Source organism: Ceratotherium simum, chromosome 17 (genome assembly GCF_057802395.1).
Source record: "Ceratotherium simum simum isolate JZ-2026a chromosome 17, ASM5780239v1, whole genome shotgun sequence".
Classification (NCBI taxonomy): domain Eukaryota; kingdom Metazoa; phylum Chordata; class Mammalia; order Perissodactyla; family Rhinocerotidae; genus Ceratotherium; species Ceratotherium simum.
Window position 1 is genome coordinate 49,999,019 of NC_141916.1, and position 26,635 is coordinate 50,025,653.

The 26,635-nt window shown below is 38.0% G+C and overlaps 1 pseudogene; it reads left to right on the forward strand.

Annotated features, from left to right (window-relative positions):
• The first annotated feature begins 2,699 nt into the window (after positions 1 to 2,699).
• Positions 2,700 to 26,373, forward strand: LOC101396998 (neuronal pentraxin-1 pseudogene; annotated as a pseudogene).
• Positions 26,374 to 26,635: the final 262 nt, after the last annotated feature.

The following is a 26,635-nucleotide window of genomic DNA, read 5'->3' on the forward strand; positions in this document are numbered from 1 at the left end:
TTTAGCCTAAACCCATTTCGAGCTAATTTTTGTGTGTGAGAAAAGGGTCAAGGATCACTATTATTTCGTATGGATATCCAGACTTTTTGCATTATTTGTTGAAAAGACTTCCCTATCCTCCATTCAATTACTTTGGTGCCTTTGTAGAAAATTAATTGACCATATCTGTGTGGGTCTATTTCTGGATACTCTACCTCATCTCAGTGATCTATGTGCATATTCTTGCAGTATTAGCATACTGTCTCAATTACGTAGCTTTATTGTAAGCCTTGGAAGCAGGCATGCTATTCCTCCAAATTTGTTCTTTTTCAAAAGTATATTGGCTATTCTGGGATTTTGCATTTTCTCAACATTTCTTCAAAAATGCTTGATGTAATCCACGCAGAAATAGAAGTATAATGATGTACACCCAAAATTTATACAATGCTATAAACCAATGTTACCGAAATAAACATAAAAATTAAAAAAGAAATACTTGATGAGATTTTGCCTGGGACAGCAGTGAATCTGTAGATTAATTTGGAAGAATAGCTATCTTAACAATTTTGAGTGTTAGAATTCATGAATATGATTCCTCTCTTCATTTAGTTAGGTCTTTTTGAATTTCTCTCAGCAATATGATACATTTCAAGATATAGGTCTCATACATACTTTGTTAAATTTGTATTTTTGATGCTATTATAAATGGCATTTAACATTTTTTCAAATTATTTGTTAACAGTTTATATAGATGAAATTGTTTTTTGTAAATTGACCCGATGTTCTATCACTTCGCTAAATTTACTTATTTCCTGTAAATTTTTTTTTTTACTTTTCGTATTCCTTAGAGTTTTTCTTTTCTATGTACATAATCATATCCTATGAGAATATAGAAAGTTTTATTTATCCTTCCTTCATTTTTTCTCTTGTTTTATTGTACTGGTTAAGACCTCTGGTTGAGAAGTGACGATAGTAGGCATCCTTGCCTTGTTCCAGTCTTACAAAGAGAAGTATTTAGTCTTTCACTATGATATGTGAGGTCAGCTATAGGTTTTTTTGTAGCTCCTCTTTATCACGTTGAGGAAATCCCTTCTATTCTTATTGATTGAGACTTTCATCATGAATGGGAGCTGATTTTTGTTATATGATTTTCTGCATCTATTGAGATGATTATATAGATTTTGTCTTTTAGTCACTTAACACCGTAAATTGCATTGATGGTTTTTGAATGCTGAATAAAACTTACACTTCTTTGATAAATGCCACTTGGTCATGCTGTATTTATCCTACTTTTGTATATATTGCTAGATTTGCTTGGGTAATATTTTCTTAAGGAATTTTGTGTTGATATTCATAATGGATATTGGTCTGTTATTTTCTTTTTTAAGATGTCTTTTTATGTTTATGGTATTGGACAAATACTGGTGTTATATATTCATTTGTGATATTTTTGAATATTCATCTCTTTTGAGGGGCTAGGATTTGTATTTTCATTCCTTAAATGTTTCATCGAACTTACTAGTGAAATAATCTGGGTCTGAAGTTTTCTTTGGTAGAAGGTATTTAATTAGGAATACCATTTCTTTAATAGTCTTAGAGTTACTTAGACATTCTGTTTCTTGTCAATTTTGATAATTTTTATTTTCAAGAAACTTGTCCATTTTGATTAAATTGTCACATTTATTTCCATATTGTTTTTCATAGTTGTATTAGTTTCCTAGGGCTTCTGTGATAAAGTATCACAAATTTCACAACTTAAAACAACCAAAATGTATTCTCTCACTGTCTGGAAGACAGAAGTCCAACACCGAGGTGTCAGTATGCTTCCTCTGAGATGATGGGTGGAAACTTCCCTTTGCATCTTCCTGGCTTTTGGTGGCCGTTGATCCTTGGCATTACTTGGCTTGCAGCTGCATTCCTCAATTTCTGCCCCTGCCTTCACATGGCATTTTTACCTGTGTGTCTCTGTCTTTACATGCTGTTTCCTCTTCTTATGAGGACACTAGTCCAATAGGATTAGGGCCCAGTCTAATGACCTCATCCTAAGTTGATTACATTTACAAAGACCCTATCTCCAAATAAGGTCACATTCATAGGTGCCAGGGTTAGGACTTAAACATATCTTTATGGAAAACACAATTCAATCCATAACAATAATATTTCCTTATTATCTGTTTACTGTTTGTAGAATCTGTAATCATGTCCTTTCTTTTCTGATATTTGTATTTATAATATTTTTGTATTTGTGTTTTTTGTTCTTGATCAGTCTAGCTAGAGATTTTTATCAATTTTATTGATCTTGTCAATGAACCAGCTTTTTGTTTCACTGATTTTTTTATGTTTGTCCATTTCCCATCCTATTTATTTCATCTTTTATCTTTATTATTTCCTCTCTTCTACTTATTATAACTGCTTTTATTCCTGGCTTCTTAAGTGAAATCTTATATATCCTCTTGTCAAACTTAGATCTTTACCTATATGACATCAACATTAAACCTGGAAATTTCATAAAGCTTTTAATATACAGGTTCGAGCATGTCCCATCACTGGGCAGTATACTGGATCTAGTTGATGTGCTTCCCCTGGTATCTCATCCTGTCTGTCTCATTCACCTGGATTCTTGCCCAGCTTCCTAGCCAGAGCAGCCTCAGAAATGCTTGTTTGGTACTCATGGTTGTAAAACTAGGTTATCAAAACCTGTACAATAGCCAGATGTTGGCATGGCCTCCATCATGTCCACCTTGGCAAGAGCCGCAGCAGATTCAGTGCCAAGACTGACCAAGATCCTTCAGAGGCTGCAGCTTTCAGCGGTGGCCTGAAGGGTTCAGGTGACACCATCTAGAAATGCAGGGCTGTAAAGGCCGAATATGGAAAATTTTCACCATAAAACGACAGAAGACAGAAACGAGGCTGCGAAAGAACTGCTAGCCCCCTCCTCCAACCTGATGGACTCTGAATACACAGTGTTTATTTAAGGGCTCCTCAGAGCTGTGAATGAGTAAAAAACTGTTTTCTTATGAAGTTGTGGCCAGCTTCTGAAAATATATCGTCTTGTGCTGCCTGTTCTTCCTTCCCTGACTCACTTCCCTTTCCTTTCGCCTCTCCTTCTTGCTTCCTTTGGATTTTACTCCTTCCCCTCATGAGTCTTATCACACTCAGGCTCTGTTTTCCAAGAAACCTTGGGTTAAAATGCTGCCATCTAATGAAAAGCAGGATTGTAGCCATTCAGGGGAGTTTGTAGTGATGATTTGGTCCACATCATATAACCCGTCTCTAAATAAATACATATACCATTAGCCAGTGAGAAATGTTGTAGAACATTTCTCTGTAGAGAAAAGCTGTAACGTCTACAATATAACAGAAGGTAGAATTCTATATGATCTTCAGTCCCTTCTTGGGATCCATACCATACCCAGAGAGGAGGTGTAGTGACACCTGGCCTCATGCCTGTCTTATGCCTGTTTTGGAAATGACAACTCAAATCTCTTCCCCCACGGAATGTATAATTATTTTTACTACTACCATTGCATTGTCAGGTGATGTATGGAGTTTAAATTTAATCATGAAGGACTGAAAATTCTTTATGAAACACCTGTTGAATGTAGAAATGCTGATAATAAGTGACCATCAGGTGCATATAGAAAGCAGATCTTCTATACTGCGAATTGATATTGGATGTCTAGAAGGTATAAACTATGATGTTTTTACATAAGGAAGAGAGAGAACGGAAATGACAAGTCAAGAATTCTGGACATTGCCCATTGTCTAAAGCTAAGAAGCTAGACCCACAAGAGACCTCCTAAACTTAAGTAGTGCAGAAGACATAAGAGGGAGGAGTTAGGCAGAGACTGAATATCTGTGATGGGGGAGGTCCCTCAATGCAATTGAGTCATAGCTCCCTATTATGCCTAGTAGGGCAGGATTAGTTGATGGGGAGTTATTATCAGTGCAATATCCCAGAGATCCTAGGGTGAATAAGGACATAGCAGAGATCTTCCAACTAAATAAAACTTTTATGTAAAGTAAAATAGGAAAGGAACACTTGGGAGGAGTTATTACCCTAGATAAGGAACCACAACCAGTGGAGACATTAGCCTCCTGAGGAAAATGAATGGAGGGTGGGAGTAGAAAGTGATAAATATCAACTTTGGCTTCATGACATCTTACAGAAGTGAGGATATGATGATAAGCATATGATATGTGTATATGGAAAGCACCTATACTTTTTTTCTTCTGTTTCCAGTGCCATTTAGTATAGGAGGTGTTAGTGGACTTTATCATTGCAATACAGATTTCCAGACTATGAGGGGCCACATCTAGAGCTGATGGGGAGGACTGCATATGATTTGGAGGCCCGATATTTGAGGTAGATAGACACAATGACCAATTGGGCTTTTTGTTTCTCCTTGTCAGGGAGAAGGTAAGAGCCTCTTTCTTGTTATAGCAGAAAGTTGCATCATATTAGGTGAAAGCATGAAGTTGTTACATAAGTTTTAACTGTGAATATAAGTTGGGAATGAATATTGAGGTTAGAATATGCCAGTCTGGGCCTGTTTGTGTTCAGATCTATACCTTGCTCTTCTTCTACTCAGCTTTGCATTGCAGGGGAGTTAACCCCTCCAGGCTGTGTTTCCCAGTGTCTCAACCAAACAAAGCCTGAGGAGAAACTTAAGTGCATTCAATGCTTTACAGGGCAGTAAAATGAGGGAAAATGGAAGCAAGGCAAGGAAGGATGGGAAACAAATATAAGGTGGTACACACCTGAGCTGACCACTGCTCCCTGAAGGGACAAAGCTGGTCAAATGGGGGATATGGCTGTACAGAAACACTGTAAATGTAAATAGTCCATGGAAGGGAGGAGTGGAGAGGCATTTATATGCCAATTCCTTTCCATCTGTCTCCTGTTGGTTATAGTTCATTCCAAGCGGAAACTAGTAACCGGCACTTCTAGCCTGTACAGCTGCTGGTGAATCCACCTCTCATATCCCGTGTTGTGATGCTTACAGAGTCTGGAAATGGTGATCAGAGCTAGACAGTTCAGTTGTAGACTTCAGACAGTGGAATCATTCAGCCTCACCTGCAGGTGGTCGTTGTGGGGACAACTGTGTAAAGCAAGTGGTTAAGAACTCGAGAGACATGTGAAGCTGAGGCTGAGAATCTGAGAAGGTGTATAAGATGGGTTCCGTAAAACCAGGTTTCTGGATTCAAGGTGGGTTTTGTCAACAGGAGACGCCAATAGGAACGCGGAGGGTGGGAGAAACGGAAAGGCCAGGGTAGTTTTAACCCCTCTCTACTTTAGATTGCATCTCTAGCAATAGCTGCATTACTTTTATGGTCCTCTCATTGGACAGATCTTCTATGGTTCTAGCTTCTGCCAGTGGTCTTTGTTCCAGGAAAACCACCTCCTTCGTTTATTCCTAGTTCAGAGGGCAGTAGAGGCTTCCTGGTATTGTTAAACTCTGTGTTTCCTTATAGACTCCCAAGCAGTTTCTTAGCCTCTTTGTCACCTGCTTAATCAATTCCCTGAATTCAATTCCTTGTGTTTTAACCACTCAGAGAGATTTCTGTTTTCCTTGCTGGATACACATATATTTTCTCATTTTCTCATTATAACAATCATATGAGGTAATATCATTATCTTCATTTTATAGATGAGAAAATTGAGACTTGTAAGATTATTCAATTAATTAATAGCTGGAGTTGGGGGTTGGAACCCACGCTGCCTGACTCTTCTCTTGACAGTGCTATATCTCTGATCTTTATCTTTAGCTCAGATATCTCTGCATTATCTTAAGAGCCTGAGAATAATGGACATTCTCCAGGGTACAAAGGCAGATATATATATATATAGGTATCACAGGCACTTAAAAATGGCAGGTGCAATGCTTTCATGCAAGTAATTATTTAAAATAGGCCTTTCAGTGTGTTACAGGAGAAGTAAAACCAAGTGGAGACACTAATTGAATCTGATTAAATAAAAGTTGAACCTGATCCTGAGTTCATCCTTAGTGGGTAGATGCTGACTCATGATATCAAGAGAAGGATATTGGAAATCAATAATGTGGAACAGGGTTGCTTGAAGTTTTTCCTCTTATGATTTTATCTGTCATGTCTCTGTCAGAATATCAAAGTAGAATCCAGATATTTTACACAAAAATCCATAAGATAATTCAGTTTTAGAAGTGGTTACTGTGTGCTTTGAATTCTCTGTGCCAAATGCTGGTTGTTTCACCCATTACTTGCTCTAGTCATGAGTTTCATTTGGCCCAATATGCTTTTTCCCTTCCCATTTCTACAGCTAAAATTATTTTTCTTTCAATAATCAGCTTGAATGGCACATCCTTGTATAGTTTGCTCACATTCCAGCCCAGTCAGAGTTAACTGCCCATTTTCACTACTCTATGAAACTCTTTTGTCTTCTATTATGTCACTTTGGATTACATTAAGTAAATGTTCCTTCATCTAATTTGCACTGAAAAATATTTTTACACACTCTTTCATAATTTGTACGAATTTTAGACAAGTTTATTTCCTCACTTAGTAGCAGTTTGCTTTTGTCATTAAAGCAGTACAAAACAAAACATATTAGTGGCTTTTATCAGGGATATCTTAGAAGAGAAGTGAGCATTTTTAAAAAAAGGAGAAGAAATTTCTTTTGTTGAATATAAAGAAGACTATCTTCCAGTGGTGAAAAGTATAAGCAGAGGAGTGGTAGCTCCAAGACTTCGTTTGAAAAATCTCTCAGAGTATTTATTGTGATAAAATTATCAGAGGAAATAAAGCTCTGGATGCTGTGTACCTTATGTGTCAAATAAACAAAATGTACCTCAAAAGTAAATAATAAGAAAATTTTAAGTTCATTTTTATTCAAGAAATAGTTATTAAGCACGTACTCAATAAAATAAATGAAATATTATAAAATGACAATATTTCAGTATTTGTAATCTTTTCTTTGGCTAATTAAGAGGTAATTATTCTTCTCCCTCACTCTCCCAAGGTATAGGAAACTGTGGTAAGTACTGGAAAGTCAACATGAATATGACATAGTTATTGCCTAAAATCTAGGCTACTTGGCGAAGTGATCATTAATTAAAAGATAAATATCCACAATAGCAAATAACTTATTAATGAGGAATAGATATTATAATTAGGGGTAGGTTCGGAATATATACAATATATATTAAATACAGGGTGACTAAGTTTGGAAATATAGTTAATATTTTCTTTTACTTTTTAAAGAGTAACTCACTTCATTACTTCTGGAGTGTGCTAAAGGTTCAGGTTTATAACTAAAATTGGAGCCAAAAATCATTGCAGGCAACTCATCGCAGAAGCATGTTCAAGGATTGATGGAAATGTTAAGTTATTGTACTATATTTATTTCTAATTTGCATAACACATTGCTAATGAGGAAGAACACAGTGAACATATCATATAATGTCATTGTTTTTGTAAAGTGATAGCCACAAACCATTATCATATAACTTTGCTTATGTTTCCAGACATGGGGGCCATGTTGTATATATAACATAATACATGTTTCATGATATAACTTAAATGTCTGACCATCATTCTTTTATTCTTTCATTGAAAGAAAAGAAACTTGTGTGGTTTTCTTCCCAGTCATTTAGCAAAGTAAAACATAAGAACAAGGGTACTTATAAAATGACAATATTTCAGTATTTGTAATCTTTTCTCCGGCTAATTAAAAGATAATTATTCATCTCCCTCATAGTCCCACAGTTTGAATTTATAACATTTTCTAAGCAAAGAGTCCTCTGGTGTATTTTCTTCATTAACTCTGTCTGCGTCATGTGGGAGGTGCCGACCGACAGAACATTCTTCCATCCTCTTAGTTCTCGCTTGGATTTCCTCTCACCCAACGTTAGGGAAAGGTGAGATCTCTACTTGGAAACTACACACAAAATGATTACAGAGATTCCCAGCTAACCCGCTCACAATTTTGACTAGATCATTTCCCATTCTTCTCTCTTCCTCCTCCTCTTTTTCTTTTTTCCTTCTCTCCTTTCTTTCTTCTTTCCTTCCTTACATTATCTAGCCATCTATGGTATTGTTTTTTCCTCCATTTATAAGTCAAAACTATTTACCTCACAAGTAAGTGTTCTTCATCTGTGCCCGAGGGTGAAGAAAGAAGAAAAGTCCTTTAAAAAAAGTCTAAACGTATATGAGATTCTGACCAGAGCAGAAACTTTCAGAAAGTCTCTGAAATGTCAAGATCTCTTAGTCTACTGCTGAGGATATTTTCAGTCATTCTGGACATCAGATATTTCCCTCCTGTTCAGCCTTTATTAGGGAAATTGAACCACTCTCAACTCTATCTCTGACCAAACTGTGGAACTTTCAGGTAAGGTCAAAGGTGTCATCAGCTACCATTTCTAGAGATTTTGTTAACATCCATAAATCTATCTGATGGGGATGATATTTGAAATTCAAGAAAAATAGAGGAAACTCAGAACAATTGAACTTTAGGGAAGGGAAGTGAATCTCCTGAATTGGAGTATTTTCAAGTAGAATAGAGTTGAATCAAAAGCAGGTCATTGAGGAGAAGAATTTCCATTCAGGTAATGGAATAATGCTGGGCCCTCCAAGGCTGCTTTCTTTTGGAATGGAATAAAGTGAATTACAAAGACTGACGAAAGTGGAAAAGATATAAGTTTACCTTCCTCTTTCTTTAGAAATAATATTATTTTTGTGAATATTTTGTATCATCCTTTTTAGTTAGACTTTATTCTTAGTTATAAACCATAATAATCTAGATAGAGAATTTTTTGTTCTCTGGAGGTATAGAGACAAACTACAACATGAGATTTTCTCTTTCCTTATTAGGTGAAAATTTTTAAAAAATGTAAACATTGTATTTTAGTGTAGGAACACAGCCATCCAGGGAAATCAAACGATTCTTTCTTAGACACCTTGAAACAGAATTAATTACCCCTTCTTTTTATTTTTCCTTGTTTCTAATTGTGTCTGCCTCAATAGAGCATTGATTTGTTCCTTTAATCATTTGTTCAACAAATGTTTATTTTATGACATGCAGGTCATTATACTTGTATTCAAATTATGAAGGTAATTAAGTCACAGACCCTTCCCTTAGGGAGCTCAAATTTCAGAGAGCAGAAATTCCTACAAATAATTGAAAAGTAATGTGAAAACACAAGTGACTGAGTCACAATGAAGGTGCTCTGAGAAGTCACAGGAGAGATGGAGTTCACTCTGCTGAAGCACAGGGAAAACTTTTCAAAGAAATCCATTCAACTGGATATGGAGGAGAATTATGTATTTTGCGGTTGGACAAATTTCATTCAGAATGATTACAGCAAAAATGCATAACTTTCCACAGACTATTAGCCCTGTTGGAAGGTAGGATATTGGGCATTGCTGGAGCAGCTGTGACTAGGGACAACCAGTATGGTGTTTAGCCAGAGTAGGTAAATGAAAGCAATTATTTACAGAATAGAGGTGAGAATGAATATTGTAGAGAGAGCGAAAATTATCTGAAAATTCCTGCTGAGGCTCAAACTAATTTCCTTTCTTCTTTGATTCAGAAACTCATCCTTCTTGCTTTTTAAATTTAAAGTTGTTACTACCTGTGGTGTCCCTCAGTGTCACCACTAACCCGGACACGTACCTCAGGTGGAATCTTTTTAACTCTACCATTTTTGTTTCCACAAAGGCAGTTATTTGGTTCCTTTGCTTCTAAGGTTTTATACTGATAATTGCTACAGATAAACTAGCAGAGGCTAACCATGCCAAAGCAGTGATATAGTATAAGATATTTCCTTATTCTCCAGATACTGTGGTACGTAGTTCCTTGTTCCTTTTCTGAAAAGTAAAAGAGGCCTCTTGGGTTCATTACTTTTACATTTATTATGGGGAATAAGTAGTAAGTCCTCAAAAATTTGTTTATGTCTGGCTAAATCTTGTTTAGTCCTAGCGTAGGGTGGCATAGACTGTTGGTCTATCCATGAGCCATTCCAAATCACCTTTTCTCCTGCCATTCCCGTGAGTTACTCACTATCCCAGCTCCCCTTGCAGCTACAGTGGCCATGTGGCCACTGAAACTTAAGACAAAGTTGGCTAGAGGTTTTCTGGAATGGCTTACATTGCCTGTATTCTCTTTTTGTTGTCTTGAATACTGACAAATTACCTGGAGCTATGGCAGCTATGTTGTGGCCATGAGGTTATCAACACTCCCGAGGACAGATTAGAAAGATTTAGAGAGCCAATGGCGTTGATGATGTTGCTGAACTGTTGGACCAGCCCTTAATCTCTTGACCTCTTGATTTTTTTTACATATATGTCTAGATGTATGGTTGTTCTCAATTTCAATGGGCTCCTCATTGCAGAGAAGAGGGAACTCATACTGAATTAAAAATAAAATCAGGTGTTTGACAAGTGGGAATGAATGGCCTTAGGAAGAACAGGATGGAGAAAACAGAATAATTCTGGATTTATTATCATTGTAGCTATAAATTGGGTTCTTATACTCTGGCATTACTGTATAGTTGGATGTTCTCTGCTACAAAACAACATGGTTTAAGATTTAAAACAAAGCAAAACAGGAAGCCTTTGTGATTTGTGGTTTAATAATAAAAGTGTCTGATATCTCTCAGGCAGTCAGAATAGCCCCTTCTCAGCCTGCCTTTGTCCTGACAGCTCTGCTTTTATGTGTTCAGATCTGTTATTTCAATTGTCTTCTGATCATAGTAGGAGGAGAACCTATTTGAAATGATAATATTTTGTCTTAACAAAAGATTTTTTACAGTTTTGTCCTCCTCAAATTAAACTATTTCTCCATCCATCATTGGCACAGCAGCATCCCTCAACCTATGGAAGACCACAGTTGGTGGGAAATTCCAATATAAACTTTACTTAAGAAGGCCCTTCATGTGTAAAGGAATTGTTATAAAGGAGGAAGAAATTCCTACTCACGTATGATTTTCATTGACAGCTAATTCCCGTATGTTGCATGAGTGCATGAAGTACAATGATTTTTTTCTAAACTATTGTGGAAGAGGTTCTCCTTTCCCCATATCTTATCTCAATACGTTTCTCTACTCTCCAGAAATGACTGAGAAGGATATTTACACAGAGGTGAAATCTCATGCCTAAGGGAAGAAAACACAATCCAGAACTTCTGACAGGAAATATGATTATGGTAAACATCTATTTTCACAGAATCATAAAATCATAGGTTTGAACAGGATCTTGTATGTCCAAGAATCCAACGAATTCATAAATTTCTCTTTATACTTTCCTGCCAAGTGGTTATCTACCATTTTGAACACCTCCAGGGAAATGTAACTCATTTTTTCCCCAGGTAGTCATTTACAGATTTTAATTGCTCCTAGAATATTTTTCTTTATTCTGAATCAAAATATTTCTTCTTGCATCTGATACGCACAAACACTACTTACAAGCCTCTCAATGGTGAAGAGGAAGTAATTCTGATAAGATGCCTAATGACTTCTGAGGCTGAGTCCAACATCTCAGAGCAACAGACCCTCATCTCTCCCTGGGTCTGTGCATTAATTACCATGCAGAAAATACATGAAAGATGATCTTATTTTATTTGACAGATCAATGTATGTTTGCCACTTAAGAGTCTTTTTATATTTTGGGAGATAAATACTAATGTAGGAGAATTGTGTATATGCATTATAGAGTAATGTTGGGGCCCCTTTCACCACTCTTTTTCTCTTCTGACTATCCTTCTCAATAATGCAAGTGAATACCCTGTGCTGGACCGTGTTTCCTGTATCAACAGATGGCTGTACCAGGGGAAGAACTGAAAGAATATCTCTTGGCTTTCATGGCCTTGGACAGGTTATGGAAACACTTTGCATACAAAATGTCTGGTTTGTAATTATTTTTGCTCTTGTAGTTATAGCAGTTGTAATAAAATTCAAAGAAAATAAAAACACACACTCTAATTTGTTGTGAGGCACATTAGGAAGGGGAGCTTAGGACAAACATGAATCATATCATTCCACTTTAATGATTTACTAGATGTTAAAATTTTGCACATTAGCCATTTATTCTTAGACATTGTAGGAAGTCATTATTTGTTGATATATATTTTATACATGTATATATATAAAGTAAGGGCAGACATGCTCTTTAAGCAAATTGAGGCGGAGACTGCAAGACATGCATAGCACGTTTGCATGAAAAGATTTTCTTAAATTCCTCTTTTGCAGTGTCTTTCATTGGGCAGTGTTCCACATCACGCTGCAGCCATCTCCGATAATTTTATGCTTCTGTAATTTTGTTTTGACCTAGATAATTAATATTTGTTTTGTTTGAAACACTGTTGCAATAATACTTTTAATTTATACATTAATTTCTTTCATCTGGTTTATCATACCAACAGACTCTTACTTTAATCAGAAATTGTTCGGGGCCTGTCTGGTGGCACAGCAGTTCAGTGTTAGCCTTCTACTTCAGTGGCCCAGGGTTCGCAGCTTCGGATCCCAGGCATGCACTGATGCACCACTTGTCAAGCCATGCTGTGGCGGCATCCCATATAAAGTAGAGGAAGATGGGCACAGATGTTAGCTCAGGGCCAATCTTCCTCAGCAAAAAGGAGGATTGGCATTGGATGTTAGCTCAGGGCTAGTCTTCCTCACAAAAAAGAAAAAAGGAAAAAAAAAGGAATTGTTTACTGCAGGTCAACTATGATCCTGGTGTTGTGCTAGGTGCCAGTGATACCAAGAAAAATTGTTTTGGTTGTTGTTGTTTATCACAATACTTACTTCCTGTAGACTAAAAATTCCTCAAGAACAGAAATTTTGCCCAAATACCTGTCTTGGTGCATCTGAGATCTAAAAAGTGGCCAGCGTGGGAGGAGACTTTGGGTAACGGAAAGAGTGACAGAAAATGAAAAAATTTTAGATGTTCATTTAAAGTTCAAAAGGAAGTCATTGAATTATTTTAATGGAGGAGAGAAAGAACCAGGGCTCTTTAGAATTTAGCTGATTTCATGTCTTCAAGAGGGAAAAATTAAGGTTGGACCAGTTTTATTGAAAAATAATTGACATACATCACTGTATCAGTTTAAGATGTACAGCATGATGGTTTGATTTACATATATTGTGAAATGATTACCACAGAAGATTCAGCTAACATCCACCATCTCATATAGATCCAATAAGAAGAGAAGAAAAAAGAAAAACAAAAAGAAAAAAAAATTCTTGTGATGAGAACTCTTAGGATTTACTCTCTTTAATACTAGCCTATATATCATACAGCAATGTTAACAATAGTCATCACGTTGTACCTTACACCCTGGTACTTATTTATCTTATCACTGGAATTTTGTACATTTTGACCACCTTCCTCCAATTCCTCCTCCCCCCAGACTCCACTTCTATTAACCACAAGTCTGATCTCTTTTTCTATGAGTTTGGTTTTATTTTAGGTTTCACACATAAGTGAGATCATTTAGCATTTCTCTTTCTCTGTCTGATTTATTTCGCTTAGCATAATGCCTTCAAGATCCATCCATGTTGTTGCAAATGGTAGGATTTCCTCATTTTTTATGGCTGAATAGTATCCATTATTGTAAGGAATTGTATACAATAGAGTATATTGTATACAGTAGTCCCTCCTTTTCCAGGGAATACATTCCAAGACTCCCAGTGGGTGTCTGAAGCTGCAGATAGTACCGAACCCTGTATATACCATGTTTTTTCCTATACATACATACACATGATAAAGTTTAATTATAAATTAGGCACAGTAAGAGATTAATAACAATAACTAATAATAAAACAGAACAATTATAACAAAATATTGTAATAAAAGCTACCATAGATCTTAGCAACTTCAACATAGGATTTTTTTTCATTATTAAGTCGAGAACTTTCACCTTTTCACTTAAAGGAAGCACTTCTTCTCTTTGGCGTATCTGAACTGCCAGCATCATTACTCTTGTGTTTTGGGGCCATTAGTAGGTAAAAAAAGGGGTTACTTGAACACAAGCAATGCAATAGGCATCTGATAACTGGGGTGGCTCCTAGACGGACAAAGAGATGACTCATGTCCGGGGTGGCCTGGAGCAGGATAATGCAAGATTTTTATCACGCTACTCAGAAGGGTACGCAATTTAAAATGAATTTTTTTATATCTGGAAATTTTCATTTAATGTTTTTGCACTCTGGGGGTAACTGCGGGTAACTGAAACCAGGGAAAGCAAAACCATGGATACAGGGAGACTGCTGTGTATACACCACAACTTCTTTATCCATTCATCTATTGATGGACCTTTAGTTTGTTTCTGTATATTCACTGTTGTAAATAATGCTGTTATGAATGTGGAGGCAGAGATATCTTTTCAAGTCAGTGTTTTCATTTCCTTTGGATATATTCCAGAAGTAGGATGGCTGGATCAAATGGTAGTTCTGTTTTTAATTTTTTGAGAACCTCCATACTGTTTTCAGTATTGGCTTTTACAATCACCCCAACAGTACACAGGTGTTCTTTCTCCACATCCACTCCAGGATTTGTTGTCTCTTGTCTTTTTTTTTTCTTGCTGAGGAAGATTTGCCCTGAGTTAACAATTGTGCCAGTCTTCCTCTATTTTATATGTGGGTCGCCACCACAGCATGGCTGATGAGTGGTGCATGTCCACGCCTGGGGTCCAAACCCACAAACCCGGGCCGCCAAAGGGGAGTGCAGGGAACTTTAACTGCTACTCCATGGTGCTGGCCCCTCTCTTGTCCTTTTTTTTTTTTTTAAAGAGGTCATTGCTTTTTTTTTTTTAATTTTATTTACATATTTTTCCCCCCAAAGCCCCAGTAGATAGTTGTACATCATATTTGCACATCCTTCTAGCTGCTGTATGTGGGACGCGGCCTCAGCATGGCCGAGGAAATGGTGCGTCAGTGCGCGTCCAGGATCCGAACCCCAGGCCGCCAGTAGCGGAGCACGTGCACTTAACCGCTAAGCCACGGTCCGGACCTCTCTTATGTTTTTGATACTAGCTATCCTAAAAGGCATGAGGTGATATCTCACTGTGGTTTTAATTTGCATTTCCCTAATGACATGAGCATCTTTTCATGTACATGTTGGTCTTTTGTATATTCTCTTTCGAAATATGTCTATTCAGAACCTTTTCCCATTTTTTAATTGGATTATTTATATTTTTGGTATTGATTTGTATGAGTTCTTTATATATATATATTTATTGTTGGTTTATAACATTATATACATTTCAGGTGTATGTCATTATATTCCAATTTCTGAATAGATTACGTCACGTTCACCACTCAAAGACTAATTACAATCCATCACCATACACATGTGCCTATCATTCCTTTCATCCTCCCCCCTCCCTCTTTCTCCTCTGGTAAACCAATCCAATCTTTGTCTTTATGTGATTGTTTGTTGTTGTTTTTATCTTCTACTTATGAGTGAGATCATATGGCATGTGACTTTCTCCCTCTGACTTGTTTAGTGGAGCATAATACGCTCAAGGTCTGTCCATGTTGTCACAAATGGCCAGATTTCATCCTTTTTTATGGCTGAGTAGTATTCCATTGTGTATATATACCACATCTTCTTTATCCATTTGTCCTTTCATGGGCATCTAGGTTGCTTCCAAGTCTTGGCTGTTGCAAATAATGCTGCAATGAACATAGGAGTGCAGGGATCTTTATGCATGCGTGTTTTCATGTTCTTTGGATAAATACCCAGCAGTGGAATAGCTGGATCATATGGTAGTTCTATTTTTAACTTTTTGAGGAATCTCCATACTGTTTTCCATAGTGGCTGCACCATTTGCATTCCCACCAGCAGTGTATGAGAGTTTCCTTCTCTCCGAGTCCTCTCCGACATTTGTTGTTTCCTGTCTTGTTGATTAGCCATTCTGACGGGTGTGAGGTGGTATCTCAGTGTAGTTTTGATTTGCATTTCCCTGATAGTTAATGATGTTGAACATCTTTTCCTGTGCCTGTTGGCCATCTGTATATCTTTGGAGAAATGTCTGTTAGGGTTTTGATCATTTTTTAATTGGGTTTTAGCTCTTTTGTTGTTGAGATTTATGAGTTCTTTATATATTTTGGATATTAACCCCTTACCAGATAAATGGTTGGCTAATATCTTCTCCTAATTTTTAGGTTGTCTTTTTGTTTTGTTCATGGTTTCCTTTGTTGTGCAGAAGCTTTTTAGTTTGATGTAGTCCCATTTGTTTATTTTTTCTATTGTTTCCCTTGCCTGATCAGACATGGTACCTGAAAATATGTTGCTAATACTGATGTTGAAGTGCATACTGCCCATGTTTTCTAGAAGGTTCATGGTTTCAGGTCTACAACAAGTCTTTAATTGATTTTGAGTTAATTTTTGTGTATGGTGATACACAAAGATAATGGTCTATTTTCTTTTTTTTTTTTTTTTGCATGTGGCTGTCCAGTTATCCCAACACCATTTATTGAAGAGATTTTCCTTACTCCATTGTATGTTTTTGGCTCCTTTGTCAAAAATTAGCTATCCACAGATGTGTGAGTTTATTTCTGGGCTCTCGATTCTGTTCCATTGATCTGTGTGTCTATTTTTGTGCCCATACCATGCTGTTTTGGTTACTATAGTTTTGTAGTATATTTTGAAGTCAAGGAGTGTGATACCTCCAGCTTTGTTCTTTTTTTCTCAGGGTCCTTTGGCTATTTGCTGTCTTTCGTTATTCCATATAAATTTTGGGAATCTTTGTTCTATTTCTGTGAAAAGTGTTGTTGGGACTTTGATAGGGATTGCATTGAATCTGTAGATTGCTTTAGGAAGTACGGACATTTTAACTATGTTAATTCTTCCAATCCAAAAGCATGGAGTATCTTTCCATTTCTTTGTGTCCTCTTCAATTTTTTTCAACAATGTTTTATAATTTTCAATGTACAAATCTTTCATCTCTTTGGTTCTGTTTATTCCTAGGTATTTTATTCTTTTTGTTGCAATTGTAAATGGGATTGTATTCTTAATCTCTCTTTCTGCTACTTTGTTGTTAATGTATAGAAATGCGACTGAGTTTTGTATGTTGATTTTGGATCCTGCAACTTTACTGTATTCATTTATTATTTGTAAAAGTTTTTTGGTGGATTCTTTAGGGTTTTCTCCATATAAAATCATGTCTTCTGCAAACAGTGACAGTTCCACTTCTTCCTTTCCAATTTGGATCCCTTTTATTTCTTTTTCTTGTCTGATTGCTCTGGCTAGGACTTCCAATACTATCTTAAATAGGAATGGTGAAAGTGGGCATCTTTGTTTGGTTCTTGTTCTTAGAGTGATAGCTTTCAGTTTTTCACCATTTAGTTTAATATTAGCTGTGGATTTGTCATATATGGCATTTATTATGTTCAGGTACTTTCCTTCTGTACACATTTTATTCAGAGGTTTTATCATAAATGGGTGCTGTGTCTTGTCAAATGCTTTCTCTGCATCTATTGAGATGATCATGTGATTTTTATTCTTCATTTTGTTAATGTGGTGTATCACATTGATTGATTTGTGGACGTTGAATCATCCCTGCATCCCTGGAATAAATCCCACTTGATTGCAGTGTATGATCTTCTTAATGTTCTTTTGTATTTGATTTGCTAGTATCGTGGAGGATTTTTTCATCTATGTTCTTCAGTGATATTGGCCCATAATTTTCTTGTTTTGTGTTGTCCTTGTCTCGTTTTGGCATCAGGGTAATATTGGTTTTGTGGAATGAGTTAGGAAGCTTCCCCTCCTCTTCAATTTTTTGGAAGAGTTTGAGAACTGTAGGTATTAATTCTTCTTTGAATGTTTAGCAGAATTCACCAGGGAAGCCATCTGGTCCTGGACTTGTACATTTTAGAAGGTTTTTGATTACTGTTTCAATTTCCTTACTGGTGATTGGTCTGTTCAAATTCTCTATTTCTTCTTGATTTAGTTTTGGAAGGTTTTATGATTCTAAGAATTTATCCATTTCTTCCAGATTATCTAATTTGTTCCCATATAGTTTTTCGTAGTATTCTTTTATAATCTTTTGTATTTCTGAGGTGTCCGTTGTAATTTCTCTTCTTTCATTTCTGATTTTACTTATGTGAGCCTTCTCTGTGTTTTTTAACGATGAGTCCAGCTAAAGGTTTATTCATTTTGTTTATCTTTTCAAAGAATCAGCTCTGGGTTTCACTGATTTTTTTCTCTAGTGTTTTTAGTCTCTATTTCATTTATTTCTGCTCTCATTTTTGTTAGTTCCCTCCTTCTACTGATTTGGGGCTTTGTTTGTTCTTCTTTTTCCAATTCCTTTAGGTGTACTGTTAGACTGTTTATTTGAAATTTGAGATAGGCCTGTATTGCTATCAATTTCCCTTTCAGAACCACTTTTACTGTATTCCATATACTCTGGCATGTCGTATTTTCATTTTCATTTGTCTCCAGGTATTTTTTGATTTGTCCTCTGATTTCTTCAGTGACCCAATCATTGTTCAGAAGCATTTTGTTTAATATCCACATATTTGTGGCTTTTCTTAGTTTCTTCGCATATTTGATTTCTAGTTTCATACCGTTGTGGTCAGAAAAGATCTTGGTATTATTTTAATCTTCTTAAATTTATAGAGACTTGTTTTGTGGCCTGATATGTGATCAATCCTGGAGAATGTTCCATGTGCATTTGAAAAGAAGGTGTATTCTTCAGTTTTTGGATGGAATGTTCTTGTCTAAGGCCAATGTTTCCTTATGGACCTTCTGTTTGGATGATCTATCCATTGGTGTAAGTGGAATTTTCAAGTCCCCCACTATTATTGTGTTACTGTCTATTTCTCCTTTTATGTCTGTTAATAATTGCTTTATATATTTAGGTGTTCCTCTGTTGGGTGAATGGATATTTATGAGTGTTATTTCCTCTTGTTGGATTGTTCCATGATCATTATGCAGTGCCCTTTTCTGTCTCTTGTTACAGTTTTTGTTTTAAAGTCCATTTTGTCTGATATGAGTATTGCGACCCCAGCTTTCTTTTCATTGCCGTTTGCATGGAGTATCTTTTTCCATCCTTTCACTTTCAGTTTGTGAGTGTCTTTAGGTCTGAAGCGTGTCTCGTATATGCAGCATATATAGGGGTCTTGTATTTTCACCCAAACAGCCACCTTATGCCTTTTGATTGGAGCATTTAGTCCATTGGTATTTAAAGTAGCTATTGATAAGTCTGCATTTACTACCATTTTTTCACTTTTTTCTGGGTGGTTTAGTAGTTCTTCTCTGTTCCTTTCTTCTGCTCTTGCTCTCTTCCCTTGTGGTTTAATGGCTTTCTTTAGTATTATGTTTTGGTTCCTTTCATTAGCTTTTTGTGTACTTATTAAAGGTTTCTGGGTTTTGATTACCATGAGGTTCATATATAATAACCTACGTATATAGCAATCTGTACTAAGTTGATGGTCTCTTTAGTTTGACCTCTTTCTTTTTTTTTTTTAATATAATTTTTTTGTTTATTGCAGTAACATTGGTTTATAACATTGTAAAAATTTCAGGTGTACATCATTGTACTTCAATTTCTGCATGGACTACATCATGTTCACCACCAAAATACCAATTACAACCCATCACCACACATGTACTGAATTATCCCTTTCACCCTCCTCCCTCCCCCCTTCCCCTCTGGTAACCACCAATCCAATCTCTGTCCCTATGTGTTTGTTTATTGTTGTTATTATCTACTACTTAATGAAGGAAATCATACGGTATTTGACCTTCTCCCTCTGACTTATTTCACTTTGCATTATACCCTCAATGTCCATCCATGTTGTCACAAATGGCTGGATTTCATCGTTTCTTATGGCTGAGTAGTATTCCATTGTGTATATATACCACATCTTCTTTATCCATTCGTCCCTTGATGGGCACTTAGGTTGCTTCCAGTCTTGGCTATTGTGAATAACGCTGCAATGAACACAGGGGTGCATGTACCTTTGCAAATTGGTGTTTTCAAGTTCTTTGGATAAATACCCAACAGTGGAATAGCTGGATCAGATGTTAGTTCTATCCTTGATTTTTTGAGGAATCTCCATACTGTTTTCCATAGTGGCTGGACCAGTTTGCATTCCCACCAGCAGTGTATGAGAGTTCCCTTCTCTCCACATCCTCTCCAACACATGTTGTTTCCTGTCTTGTTAATTATAGCCATTCTGACGGGCATGAGGTGATATCTCATTGTAGTTTTGATTTGCATTTCCCTGATAGTTAGTGATTTTGAACATCTTTTCATGTGTCTGTTGGCCATCTGTATATCTTCTTTGGAGAAATGTCTGTTCAGGTCTTTTGCCCATTTTTTAATTGGGTTGGTAGTTTTTTTGTTGTTGAGATGCATGAGTTCTTTATATATTTTGGAGATTAAGCCCTTATCAGATGTATGGTTTGCAAATATCTTCTCCCAATTGTTAGGTTGTCTTTTCGTTTTGTTGATGGTTTCCTTTGCTGTGCAGAAGCTTTTTAGTTTGATGTAGTCACATTTGTTTATTTTTTCTATTGTTTCTCTTGCCCGGTCAGATGTGGTATTTGAAAAGATGTTGCTAAGACTCATGTCGAAGAGCGTACTGCCTATGTTTTCTTCTAGAAGTTTCATAGTTTCAGGTCTTACATTGAAGTCTTTAATCCATTTGGAGTTAATTTTTGTGCATGGTGTAAGGTAAGGGTCTACTTTCCTTTTTTTGCATGTGGCTGTCCAGTTTTCCCAACACCATTTGTTGAAGAGACTTTCTTTTCCCCATTGTATGTTCTTGGCTCCTTTGTCAAAGATTAGCTGTCCATAGATGTGTGGGTTTATTTCTGGGCTTTCGATTCTATTCCATTGATCTGTGTGTCTGTTTTTGTGCCAGAACCATGCTGTTTTGGTTACTATAGCTTTGTAGTCTATTTTGAAATCAGGGAGTGTGATACCTCCAGCTTTGTTCTTTTTTCTCAGGATTCCTTTAGCTATTCGGGGTCTTTTGTTGTTCCATATAAATTTTAGGATTCTTTGTTCTATTTCTGTGAAAAATGTTGTTGGAACTTTGATAGGGATTGCATTGAATCTATAGATGGCTTTAGGAAGTATGGACATCTTAACTATGTTAATTCTTCCAATCCAAGAGCACGGAATATCTTTCCATTTCTTTGTGTCTTCTTCAATTTCTTTCAGCAATGTTTTATAGTTTTCGATGTACAGATCTTTCACCTCTTTGGTTAAGTTTATTCCTAGGTATTTTATTCTTTTTGTTGCAATTGTAAATGGGATGGTATTCTTAATTTCTCTTTCTGCTACTTCGTTGTTAGTGTACAGAAATGCAACTGATTTTTGTATGTTGATTTTGTATCCTGCAACTTTACCATATTCGTTTATTACTTCTAGAAGTTTTCTGGTGGATTCTTTAGGGTTTTCTATATATAAAATCATGTCATCTGCAAATAGTGACAGTTTCACTTCTTCCTTTCCAATTTGGATCCCTTTTATTTCTTTCTCTTGCCTGATTGCTCTGGCTAGGACTTCCAATACTATGTTAAATAGGAGTGGTGACAGTGGGCATCCTTGTCTGGTTCCTGTTCTTAGAGGGATAGGTTTCAGTTTTTCACCATTGAGGATGATATTAGCTGTGGGTTTCTCATATATGGTCTTTATTATGTTGAGGTACTTTCCTTCTATACCCATTTTATTCAGAGTTTTTATCATAAATGGATGCTGGATCTTGTCAAATGCTTTCTCTGCATCTATTGAGATGATCATGTGATTTTTGTTCTTCATTTTATTAATGTGGTGTATGACGTTGATTGATTTGCAAATGTTAAACCATCCCTGCATACCTGGAATGAATCCCACTTGTTCATGGTGTATAATCTTTTTAACGTATTGTTGTAGGCGATTTGCTAGTATTTTGTTGAGGATTTTCGCATCAATGTTCATCAGTGATATTGGCCTGTAATTTTCTTTTTTTGTGTTGTCCTTGTCTGGTTTTGGTATCAGGGTAATGTCGGCTTTGTAGAATGAGTTAGGGACCTTCCCCCCCTCCTCAATTTTTTGGAAGAGTTTGAGAAGGATAGGTATTAAGTCTTCTTTGAATGTTTGGTAGAATTCCCCAGGGAAGCCGTCTGGTCCTGGACTTTTATTTTTGGGGAGGTTTTTGATTACTGTTTCAATCTCCTTACTGGTGATTGGTCTATTCAAATTCTCTACTTCTTCTTGATCCAGTTTTGGAAGGTTGTATGATTCTAAGAAGTTATCCATTTCTTCCAGATTGTTGAATTTGTTGGCATATAGCTTTTCATAGTATTCTCTTATAATCGTTTGTATTTCTGAGGTGTCTGTTGTAACCTCTCCTTTTTCATTTCTGATTTTACTTATTTGTGCCTTCTCTCTTTTTTTCTTGGTGAGTCTAGCTAAAGGTTTGTCAATTTTGTTGATCTTTTCAAAGAACCAGCTCTTGGTTTTATTAATTTTTTCTATTGTTTTTTTGGCCTCTATTTCATTTATTTCTTCTCTGATTTTTATTATTTCCCTTCTTCCACTGATTTTGGGCTTGGTTTGTTCTTCTTTTTCCAGTTCCTTTAGGTGCATTGTTAGATTGTTTATTTGAGATTTTTCTTGTTTGTTGAGATAGGCCTGTATCGCTATAAACTTCCCTCTTAGAACTGCTTTGCTGTATCCCATAAATTCTGGCATGTCGTATTTTCATTTTCATTTGTCTCCAGGTATTTTTTGATTTCTTCTTTGATTTCTTCATTAACCCAGTCGTTGTTCAGTAGCATTTTGTTTAATCTCCATGTATTTGTGGCTTTTCTGATTTTCTTCCTATAGTTGATTTCTAGTTTCATACCGTTGTGGTCAGAAAAGATGCTTGGTATTATTTCAATCTTCTTAAATTTATGGAGACTTGTTTTGTGGCCTAATATGTGATCAATCCTGGAGAATGTTCCATGTGCATTTGAAAAGAACGTGTAGTCTTCGGTTTTTGGATGGAATGCTCTGTATATATCTACTAGGTCCATCTGTTCTAGTGTGTCGTTTAAGGCCAATATTTCCTTATTGATCTTCTGTTTGGATGATCTATCCGTTGGTGTAAGTGGAGTGTTAAAGTCCCCTACTATTATTGTGTTACTATCTATTTCTCTTTTTATGTCTGTTCATAATTGCTTTATATATTTAGGTGCACCTACATTGGGTGCGTAGATATTTACAAGTGTTATATCCTCTTGTTGGATTGTTCCCTTGATCATTATGTAATGCCCTTCTTTGTCTCTTTTTACAGTTTTTGTTTTAAAGTCTATTTTGTCTGATATGAGTACTGCTACCCCAGCTTTCTTTTCATTGCCATTTGCGTGGAGTATCCTTTTCCATCCCTTCACTTTTAGTTTGTGAGTATCTTTAGGTCTGAAGTGTGTCTCTTGTATGCAGCATATATATGGGTCTTGTTTTTTTATCCAGTCAGCCACCCTATGCCTTTTAATTGGAGCATTTAGTCCATTGACGTTTAAAGTAGCTATTGATAAGTATGTACTTACTGCAATTTTTAAACTTTTTTTTTTCCTCAGTGTTTTAGTAGTCCTTCTCTGTTCCTTACTTCTTCTATACAGAATTGATGGTCACTTTAGTTTGACCTCTGTCTGAAAGCTGTACTCTTTAACTCCCCTCCTCCCTCCTTTTATGTTTTTGATATCATATCTAACCTCTTTTTTGTGCATTTGTATCCATTACGTTCTAATCATGGAAATAGATAATTTTTCCTATTTGTGGTCTTCTCTTTTCCCCTTAAATCAGTCCCTTTAACATTTCTTGTAGCACTGGTTTCTTGGTGACAAACTCCTTTAATTTTTGCTTATCTGGGAAAATTTTGATCTCTTCTTCCATTTTGAATGATAACCTTGCTGGGTAGAGTATCCTTGGCTGTAAGTTTTTTCCTTTTAGCACTTTAAATATATCATGCCATTTGACCTCTTTCTAAAAGCTCTAATCTTTTACACTCGTCCTCCTTCATTTTATGTTTCTGATATCATATCTAACCTATTTTTTGTGCATTTGTATCCATTACCTTCTTATCATAGACATAGATAATTTTTTTTCCTATTTGTGGTCTTCTCTTTCCCCCTTAAATAAGTCCTTTTAGCATTTCTTATAGGCCTGGTTTCTTGGTGGTAAACTCCTTTAATTTTTGCTTCTCTGGGAAACTCTTTATCTCTCCTTCAATTCTGAATGATATCCTTGCCACATAGAGTATTCTTGGCTGTAGGTTTTTACCTTTTAGCATTTTAAGTATATCACGCCACTCTCTTCTAGCGTGTAACATTCCTGCTGAGAAGTCATCTGATAGCCTTATGGCGTTTCCATTTTATATAACTTGTTGCCTTTCTCTTTCAGCTTTTAGGATTCTCTGTTATCTTTAATTCTGGACATTTTAATTATGATGTGTCTTGGTGTGGGCCTCTTTGGGTTTATCTTGTTTGGTGCTTTCTGTGCTTCCTGTACCTGGATGTCTGTTTCCTTCCTTTGGTTAGGAAAGTTTTCAGCTATTATTTCTTCAAATAGATTCTGTGCCCCTTGATCTCTCTCTTCTTCTGAGACACCTATGAGACAGATGTTAGTGTGCTTGTCTCAGAGGTCCCTTAGAGTGTCCTCACTCTTTTTAATTCTTTTTTCTTTTTTCTGTTCAGCTTGGGTGATTTTTTCTAGTGTTTTACCCAGCTCCTTGATCTGTTCCGTATCCTTTACTCTTAAGCAGATATTTTGTAAAATGACAGATGTGATGCTAAACACTAATAATTGTATAATACATTTTTATGCTGTTTAATATTCTCCACTCTCCTAATTTTAATTCTTCTGGAATATTTGATTTATGATCATGATATACTGAAGTTTATACATATTTTTCATTGTTTAGGAATTTCCAAGGGCAGTGGCGGCCAGACAGCGCGGCGGTGCGGACTGCGCGGCCCAGCAGCGCGGCGCCCAGAGCGCCCGCCGCTCGCCGAGCCCCAGCCGAGCAGAGCGCGGCCGGGCCGGAGCCCCCGGTCCCAGTGCCGCAGCCACGCCGGCCGGCCTGTGCGCCGCGCGCACCTGTGCGTCTCTCGCCCTCTGTCTCCCGGGCAGCGGGGCCCAGGATGTCGGGCCACGCGCTTCATCTGCATCTCGGTGCCCGTGGACGCCCACACGTGCGCCGCGGCTGTGGCCGCCGGCGGCGCGACGGAGCTCCGCAGCAACGTGGACGCAGCTCCCCGAGACCGTGCTGCGGCAGAAGGAGACGAGACCATCCGCGAGCTGACCACTAGGCTGGGCCGCTGCGCGAGCCCCAGCACGCTGGACGCGGGCGCCAGCGAGGCCCGGACGGGCGGCGGCCGCAAGCAGCCTGGCTCCGGCAAGAACACCATGGGCGACCTGTCCTGGACGCCGGCCGCCGAGACGCTCAGCCAACTCGGGCAAACTTTGCAGTCGCTCAAAACCCACCTAGAGAACCTGGAGCAGTACAGCCGGCTCAGTTCCTCCAGCCAGACCAACAGCCTCAAGGAACTGCTGCAGAGCAAGATCGATGACCTGGAGAGGCAGGTGCTGTCTCGGGTGAACCCTCTGGAGGAAGGCAAGGGGGGCCCCAAGAACGACACCGAGGAGAGGGTCAAGATTGAGAGCGCCCTGACCTCCCTACACCAGCGGATCAGCGAGCTGGAGAAAGGCCAGAAGGACAACCGTCCTGGAGACAAGTTCCAGCTCCCATTCCCACTTCCGACCAACTACATGTACGCCAAGGTGAAGAAGAGCCTGCCGGAGATGTATGCCTTCACCGTGTGCATGTGGCTCAAGTCCAGCGCGGCGCCGGGGCTGGGCACACCCTTCTCCTACGCCGTGCCCAGCCACGCCAACGAACTGGTCCTCATCGAATGGGGCAACAACACCATGGAGATCCTCATCAACGACAAGCTGGCCAAGCTGCTCTTTGTCATCAATGATGGCAAGTGGCACCACATTTGTATCACCTGGACCACCCGGGACGGGGTCTGGGAAGCTTACCAGGATGGCACCCAGGGTGGCAATGGTGAGAACCTGGCGCCCTATCACCCCATCAAGCCACAAGGCGTGCTAGTGCTGGGCCAGGAGCAGAACACACTGGGTGGAGGATTTGATGCCACCCAAGCGCTCGTGGGTGAGCTGGCCCATTTCAACATCTGGGACCGCAAGGTGACCCCAGGAGAGGTGTACAACCTGGCCACCTGCAGCACGAAGGCCCTTTCTGGCAACGTGATCTCCTGGGCGGAGTCCCACATCAAGATCTAGGGTGGAGCCACCAAGTTGACATTCGAAGCCTGTCGCCAGATCAACTGAGGCTCCAGGCTGGGCTGAGCCTCCCAGCCTTTGGCCCCCGGCCACCGCCCACCTCCCCCTGCTTGTGCGGTGATGATCCGTCGTCTCTTTGCTCCCTTTCCCCTAGGAATGACTCAAGGCAGTCGCCCTCGCACATGCGCACACGGAGACGTGCACACGCTTATGCACACAGTCTGCTTCCGTCCTCACACACAGAAGCAGGCCTGGCTCCCATCTGTCCCGAGGAGGTCCCACTTCTCAGTAGGAGCCCCATGCTGTTCCTCAGGCACGCCCCGCTCACCACTAACGCAGGTGGCTGCGACATTTTGAACAATGCAAAAGTAGGTGAGAGGACTTGCGTGTGTGTGT